Here is a 9,029-nt window from a genome sequence, read left to right as displayed (position 1 = left end):
TAAATTATCCGCTCATCAGCTACCTTACTGAAGTCCTTGATAAATCTCCTGTAGAAACCTGCATGGCCAAGGAACGAACGGACTTTCCTCACGGAGGAGGGGTAAGGCAAACTAGAAATGACATCTACCTTTGCTGGATCTACAGAGATACCAGTATTAGAAACAACATGTCCTAGAACAATACCTTATTTTACCATAAAATGATATTTTTCGCAATTTAAAACAAGGTTTGAACTAACACACCTGTCTAGTACTCTAGCTAAACTATCCAAGCAAAGGCTAAATGAATCACTATATACGCTGAAATCATCCATGAAAACTTCCATACAGTTCTCAATAAGATCTGAGAAGATACTCATCATGCATTGATAAACCCCATTTTTAAGGTTTATCCTGTGCTTAATCTAGTGGATTTTATCCATTATTCTCACACTTATTCATACAATTCGCATGTTTAACATTTTTCTTCCTGATTTTGTGCTATGATTGAAAACATGTTTCTTTGGTCTTAAATTTACTAATTTTAATCTCCTCTTATTACCATTTGATGCCTTGATATGCGTGTTAAGTGATTTCAGAGTTTATAAGGCAGAAATGACTTAGAGCATGTAAAGGAAGCATGCAAAAGTGGAAGGAATACAAGAAACTGAAGGAACTGCTAAAGCTGTCCAGCCTGACCTCTTGGTACTAAATTGACCATAACTTGAGCTACAGAGGTCCAAATGAGGCGGTTTCAGTTGCGTTGGAAGGCTAACATCCGAGGCTTCACAATGATATATAATTTTTCATAGCTACCTCAAAGATAGGTGACGCTCACGCGTAGATCACGCGCATGCCTGACCTAGAGAAAATTCAATCCACGCGTACGCGTGGACGACGCGTACGCGTGGCTTTGCCGCATGCTGGACGTATCAGAAATCACTGGGGGCGATTTTTGGGCTGTCTTTGACCCATTTTTCGGCCCAGAAAACATAGATTAGAGGCTATAAAGTGGGAAAATCTATTCATTTATGTAAACAACTTTCATATACACAATTTTAGGTTTTAGATGTAGTTTCTAGAGAGAGGCTCTCTCCTCTCTCTTAGGTTTTAGGATTAGGATTTCTTCGTTTTCTCAATTCCAGGTTCAATGTTCTTTAATTTAGTTTCTTTTCTACTTTTAATTGTCTTAGTATTCTACTTTATCAATTTCCCCTATTGATTACTTATGTTGCCAAATTGGGTTATGAATTCCTATGTTTAATTTGATTTCCTATTTTATACAATACGAGGTATTTCAGATTTATGGTTGCTTTCTTCTATTCATGATATAAATAATTTAGATTTCCCCCTTTTGGCTTTGGTTGAGTAATTGGTGACACTTGAGTTGTCAAACTCAGCTGTTGATTGAAAATTGAAAATTGTTTATTGATTTGGATCCCTCTAAAACTAGTCTTTCCATAGGAGTTGACTAGGACTTGAGAAATCAAATTGATTAGTCCGCTTGACTTTCCTTTATTTAGTAAGGGTTAACTAAGTGGGAGCAATAATAATTCTCATCACACCTGATAAGGATAACTAGGATGGGATTTCCAGTTCTTATACCTTTTAATGGTTTTCATGATAATTAATTTACTTTAATTCTTGCAATTTACTTTTTCCTGTCCCCTATTTCAAAAACCTAAAAATATACCTTTGTTCATAACCAATAATAAATCATACTTCCTTGCAATTCCTTGAGAGACGACCCGAGGTTTAAATACTTCGGTTATAAATTTTATTGGGTTTGCTTTAGTGACAAACAATTTTTTTGTACGAAAGGATTCTTTGTTGGTTTAGAAACTATACTAACAACGTGATTACTTTTGTGAAATTCTTCACATGTTCTTATTTGTCAAATGCCAATTTTTGTGATACATATGCTTCTTTTGCATTGACAATGAATTTATACTGCCTTTTCCCCATTGCTGCAACTTTTGCACTATTGATATGTCATTTGCTTCCACTATTTTCTCACTTGCATGTTGTAGCTACCATGTAGTTGAGACCCTCATTACCTGGCATTAACCCACCCATACTTTATTTGTTTTCTTATCTTTATTTCTGGGTTATTTTTCTTCTTTTTCCTCTTCTTTCAGAATGGCCACTGAGGAAGGGAAACGGAAAACTTTTACATGGGGCAACAGACAAATCCATCTGCATAATCTATGGAGAAAAGCGTCAGTTGGAGCAACCCGCCCACTTGCACATCTCAGCACGCACTGAGGACGGTGCAATATTTAAGTGTGGGGAGGTCGATACCGACTTCCGTGGGTTAGTTATTTCCTTCTCAATACCAATGTTTTATTTTCTTTGTTTGTTCATTGTTGCATTTGCATATTTGATTGCATATTTGTTTGATTTTGTGCATATTTTACCACCACTTGGTTAAAGTAATATTTTCTTTTTCAAGAAACTTTTTATAGCATTTCACTAATTTGAATTAAACTTTTTGAAAAACTTGTTTGAAGAAATTTTAATTTGGAACATGGTTTTAGAGCTCGAACACACAAAACCAGTGAGATTTTGAGCCTACTTGATTGGTTGCATCTTATCAACCAATATTTTATTTTTTTTGGTGTGTGTTGTTCTCTCTAAAATTGTGATCTTTGTCTTGCTTGATTCTATATTTCCATTGTTTAATGTATGCATGCACTTATGTGATTGAGGCCTTGTTTCACTAAGCTTACATACCTATATGGCCTTAACCTTTCATTATCCCCTGCAAACCAATTTGAGCCTATTTTACCCCATTTGTTCTTTATTTTAGCACATCATTAACTCTAAGAGAAAAACAATAATGTCCTTAATTTGAATCCTTGGTTAGCTTAGACTAGTGAGAGTGTTCATGATTTAAGTGTGGAGAAGTTGGGTTTGGAAACATTTGGTTTAAGAATTGGGTGTTATATATCTTTATGAAAATTTGAAAGAAATATTTAGGACATGTTCATGTATCCAATAATTTAATCATATGCATTGAGAAAGGGGACAAAGAAAAAGAAAAGAAAAAGAGCAAATAAGTAAAAGGGACAAAATGCCCCAAAGTAAATGGTGAAAGCAATGCATATGTATTGTACTCGAAATTAGGATGCATGAATATGTGGAAAACATGGTTAATGGATAGTTAGATTTTGTATTGTGATTACATGGATTGTCTTAAGTTAGGTGGGAAAAGTTTAAGTTAATTAAGGATTTAGATTTTAGTCCACTTAACCAAATACAATCCTACCTTGACCCTAACCCCATTACAACCCTTAAAAGACCTTTTGATATGTGTATTTTGTGCATTAAATTTTTGTTGATTGTTATATGAAGAGAAATCCTTAGAAAGCAAGATTAGTAGAGAATTGAGAGAATCGAACCTTAAACACCTGAGCGATTAGAGTATATACACTTCCAGTGAGGGTTCGATGCTCGATTCCTTGTTCCCGGCTTTCATGAGCTTTCTTCTTACAAGTTTACTTGTACTTTATTTTATGATTTGAATTAGTGAAATCTAGTTCATGTCTGTTCTTGGAAGATTTATTTAATTTGACCAAGTAGGTAGAAACATTTTGCATGTAGTTGCATTCACATAGATAGGTTGCATTTCATAAGTTTTACCATTCATCTTCACTCCTTTATAGCTTCTCTTGAGCTTAGCATGAGGACATGCTAATGTTTAAGTGTGGGGAGGTTGATAAACCCCATTTTTAGGGTTTATCTTGTGCTTAATCTAGTAGATTTTATCCATTATTCTCACACTTTTTCATACAATTCGCATGTTTTACGTTTTCCTTCGTGATTTTGTGCTATGATTGAAAACATGTTTCTTTGGTCTTAAATTTACTAATTTTAATCCCCTCTTATTACCTTTCGATGCCTTGATATGTGTGTTAAGTGATTTCAGAGTTTATAGGACAGGAATGGCTTAGAGGATGGAAAGGAAGCATGCAAAAGTGGAAGGAATACAAGAAACTGAAGGAACTGCTAAAGCTGTCCAGCCTGACCTCTTGGTACTAAATCGACCATAACTTGAGCTAAAAAGGTCCAAATGAGGCGGTTCTAGTTGTGTTGGAAAGTTAACATCTGGGGCTTCGCAACGATATATAATTTGCCATATCTGCCCAGAAGATAGGCGATGCACACGCGTGGATCACTCGCACGCGTGACCTGAAGAAAATTCAATCCATGCGTACGCGTGGACGACGTGTACGTGTGGCTTTGCCGCGTGCTGGACATATCAGAAATTGCTGGGGGCGATTTTTGGGCTATTTTTGACCCAGTTTTTGGCCTAGAAAACATAGATTAGAGGCTATAAAGTGGGGGAATCCATTCATTTATGGAAACAACTTTCATATACACAATTTTAGGTTTTAGATGTAGTTTCTAGAGAGAGAGGCTCTCTCCTCTCTCTTAAGTTTTAGGATTAGGATTTCTTCGTTTTCTCAATTCCAGGTTCAATGTTCTTTAATTTAGTTTCTTTTCTACTTTTAATTGTCTTAGTATTCTACTTTATCTATTTCCCCTATTGATTACTTATGTTGCCAAATTGGGTTATGAATTCCTATGTTTAATTTGATTTCCTATTTAATACAATTCGAGGTATTTCAGATTTATGGTTGCTTTTTTCTATTTATGATATAAATAATCTAGATTTTCCCCCTTTTTACTTTGGTTGAGTAATTGGTGACACTTGAGTTGTCAAACTCAGCTGTTGATTGAAAATTGGAAATTGTTGATTGATTTGGATCCCTCTAAAGCTAGTCTTTCCATAGGTGTTGACTAGGACTTGAGGAATCAAATTGATTAGTCCACTTGACTTTCCTTTAATTAGTAAGGGTTAACTAAGTGGGAGCAATAACAATTCTCATCACACCTGATAAGGATAACTAGGATGGGATTTCTAGTTCTTATACCTTGCAATGGTTTTCATGATAATTAATTTACTTTAATTCTTGCAATTTACTTTTTCCTGTCCCCTATTTCAAAAACCCAAAAATATACCTTTGTTCATAACCAATAATAAATCATACTTCCCTGCAATTTCTTGAGAGACGACCCGAGGTTTAAATACTTCGGTTATAAATTTTATTGGGTTTGCTTTAGTGACAAACAATTTTTTTGTACAAAAAGATTCTTTGTTGGTTTAGAAACTATACTTACAACGTGATTACTTTTGTGAAATTCTTTACCGATAGAAAATCCAGTTCATTCATGCATCTTTGGAAAGTAGCCGGTGCATTACATAAGCCAAAAGGCATCCTTTTGTATGCATACGTTCCAAAGGGATATGTAAAAGTAGTCTTCTCCTAATCTTTAGGAGCTATATGAATTTGAAAATAGCCTGTATAACCATCTAAAAAGCAGTAATGGGATTTACCTGACAGGCGATCAAGCATCTGATCAATAAATGGCAAGGGGTAATGATCCTTGCGAGTAGCTTGGTTGAGACACCTGTAATCAATGCAAACTCTTCATGAATTCTGCACTCTAGTTGTCAGGAGCTCTCCATGCTCATTCTTTACTATTGTGACTCCAGACTTCTTGGGCACCACTTGCACTGGACTGACTCATTCACTATCTGAGATGGGGTATATGATATCTGCTTCAAGTAGCCTGGTCACTTCTTTCTTGACAACTTCTAAGATGGTGGGATTCAATCTTCTTTGGGGTTGATGGACAGGTCTTGCTCCCTCTTCTAAGAATATTTTGTGCTCACAAACTTGAGGGCTGATGCCTACTATATTCGCCAAGCTCCACCCAATTGCTTTCTTGTGTCTTCTCAGCACACTGAGCAGCTGCTCCTCTTGTTGGAAAGTGAATTCCCTTGCAATGATAACTGGGAGCTTCTGATTATCCTCAAGATAGGCATACTTGAGGTGCGGTGAAAGGGGATTTAATTCCAATGTCTGTTCATGGCTGGGCTCTGGATCATCTGGAGCTAGTGATAATGGCAAAGCGTCTTCATTGTGTTCAGAGGGTGTCCCCACACTTGGACCTTCTCCATGTGCCTCTCTTCTACTTCTTCTTGGTGAATTGCAGCTGCAGTTTCATCAATAATGTCGCACTGGAAGATGAAATGATCTTCCAGAGGGTGCTTCATAGCTTCATTCAAATTGAAACTCACTATTCTGCCATCTATCTCAAAGGAGTAAGTTCCTGAGAAGGCATCCAGCTTGAACTTTGAAGTCTTCAGGAATGGCCTTCCAAGCAGGATTGATGATGGTCTTCTTGAGTCATTAGGGGGAATTTCCAAGATATAGAAGTCAATAGGAAATGTGAGCCCCTTAATGCTTACCAACACGTCTTCAGCAATTCCAACCACTGTGATGATGCTTTTATCTGCTAAAACAAAACGAGCTGCCGACCTTTTTAAGGGATGGAGCCTCAAAGCATCATATATAGACAATGGCATGATACTCACGCACACTCCTAAATCACACATACAGTCAGAAAATATTACACCCCCAATGGTACAGTTAACCATGCATGGACCTGGATCACTACATTTTTCAGGTATACCTCCCATTAAAGCAGATATAGAACTACCTAAAGGGATAGTTTCTAATTCATTAATTTTATCTTTATGTATGCATAAATCTTTTAGAAACTTTGCATATTTAGGTACTTGTTGAATAACATCAAAAAGGGGGAACATTTACCTCAACTTTTTTGAAAATTTCTACCATTTTGGGATCAAGTTCCATCAGCTTCCTGGACTTCCTTGCAAGGTGTGGAAATGGAACAGGAATGGTGCCACTTGCAGCTTCTGCGTCCTTTGGTGCTCCATTCCTTGGCTGTGCTTCTTTTTCTTCAACCATGTCTTATACTTCCTCTTCCTCTTCAGCATCTTCCACTTCAACTATGTCTTCAACTGGGGCGTGTTCTTGTGGGCTTGGCTCCTCCTGATTCCTCTCTTGCAGTGTGGTTCCGGATCTCAAAGTGATGACATTGATACCACCCTTGGAGTTGGGTAAGGGTTGAGAAGGAATTCCATTGGAGCTTGAAGGCTGATTATTGGAAGTATTCATTGATCCAATTTGTGAGGCAAGAGCTTGTACAGCATAGGTCAGATCGTTCAAGGTGGAGCTAAGTGTGTTCTCCATGGCCTTTTATCTTTGCTCAATAGACTGAAGCATTTCGTCATGAGAAGAAGAAGAAGGGTAAGTGATCTGAGGGGCCTACTGTTGGTTGTTCTGAGGTGCTTGGAACTGCCTTAAGTGAGGTGCTCTGTAGGGCTGGTTTTAGTTCTGCTGTCTGTTGTTGTTATTCCACCTCTGATTTCCATTATTTTCTCTGCCTCCTCTGTTGTAGTTGTCCCTCCAACCTTGGTTGGAATTATCCCTCCATTCCTGGTTGGAATGGTCTCTCCATCCCTGGTTGGAATTGTCTTGCCAACCTTAGTTGTAGTTTCCACCTTGGTTGTAATTGTCGCCTTGTTGATTGTACCCTTGATTTGGGAGATCATAGAAATTATGAGTGGCTGCTACGGTGTTGTCCTCTTGTTAGAGCTGCAGACACTCATCAGTGTAATGACTATAATCAGTACATATTCCGCATACTCTCTGAGGGACTAACTGTTGACTTTGTTGTGGTGAGAGAGGCTGAGGTTGTTGTTGATTTAGCTGTATTTGCTTCAGTAGGTTGGTCATCTCACATATACTTTGTGTAAGAGCAGAAGTCTCAATGCTAGAGGAAACCTCTGCAAAAGCCTTTGAGTGGTTGTTCCTGTGCGTGTGATTTCGAGTGGACTTAGCTAGGTCGCTGATCAGTTGCCACACTTCATCTGTGGTCTTGTACTTTTTCAGAGAACCATTACTTGCACCATCTAATGTAGTCTTATCCCGAGGCTTCATGCCTTTAGTGAAGTAGCTGATCAACACTAACTTGTCAATCATGTGATGGGGACAAGCGTCTAGAAGATTCTTGAAGCGCTCCCAGTACTCATAAAGAGTCTTTGATTCTCCTTGAATAATGCAAGAGATCTCTTTCCTTAGTCTATCTGTAACTTCAGCTGGAAAGTATTTTTCCAGGAATTCTCTCCTGAGCATATTGCAGTTAGTAACGGTCGCTTTAGGTTGAGTGTAGTACCACACCCTCACCTTTCCCTCAAGAGAAAACGGGAAGGCGGTTAGCAAAATAGAAGTTTCATCTGCACCATGACGCCTAACAGTAGAACAGGCTGTCTGAAAATCCCTTAGGTGCTTGATAGGATCCTTAGCAGGTAAGCCATGAAACTTAGGCATCAAGTTGATTAATGCAGTCTTCAGTTCAAAATCTTCAGCCAGATTTGGATGATGCACTTGATACAGTTGCAGAGTAAAATCTGGGGCTCTTGCCTCCTGGAGAGTGATCCTCCTGGGTGCTGCCATGTTACCTGCACGTAAATCAACCGAATTAGTAGTAAAGGAGCTTGTTTCTTCCTCAGATGGCGCTTCAGATTCGCCCTCAGATGAGACTGGTGAATCGATAACAATCACTTCACCACCCTCAGAGGCTAACCTACGCCAAGCTCGCCTAATATGTGAAAGAGTTCTTTCAATTTCAGGATCAAATGCGGCTAAGCTCGGATCAGGCAGTGAACGCGTCATTCAATGAAAGAAACATACAGCTCATGGTAATAAAATAAAATACGCGAAAATTAAAAATATCTACACTAATTAATAATTTAGCACACAATGGTAACTCCCCGACAACGGCACCAAAAATTGACGAAAGGCGGAAGTCAGCCAATTAAGAATTCAATATAGAAATAGTGTTGTGAGTACAGTTCTTAACCAGCTAAAATCCGCTCATCAATTTAGAAAGGTTGTCACAATTTTAGAATAAAAATACTGGGAGTATGAATCCCAGGTCGTCTCCCAACGAGTTGACAAAAAGGGTGCTATCTTATTAATCAGGAGTTTTCCGAGAAATTTGAGAGTTGAATGACAGAAAATAAATAATTGTAAATTAAAAGGGAATTATATCTTTACAATAAAAAGCCTTGACTAGGGGAATGATTAATTGGAAGTTCCATCCTTGTTGGA

The sequence above is a fragment of the Arachis ipaensis genome, chromosome B7 (assembly GCF_059453495.1).
Source record: "Arachis ipaensis isolate K30076 ecotype BB chromosome B7, ASM5945349v1, whole genome shotgun sequence".
Classification (NCBI taxonomy): Eukaryota; Viridiplantae; Streptophyta; class Magnoliopsida; order Fabales; family Fabaceae; genus Arachis; species Arachis ipaensis.
The sequence above is the reverse complement of the archived record's forward strand: the minus strand, read 5'-3'. Positions refer to the sequence as shown.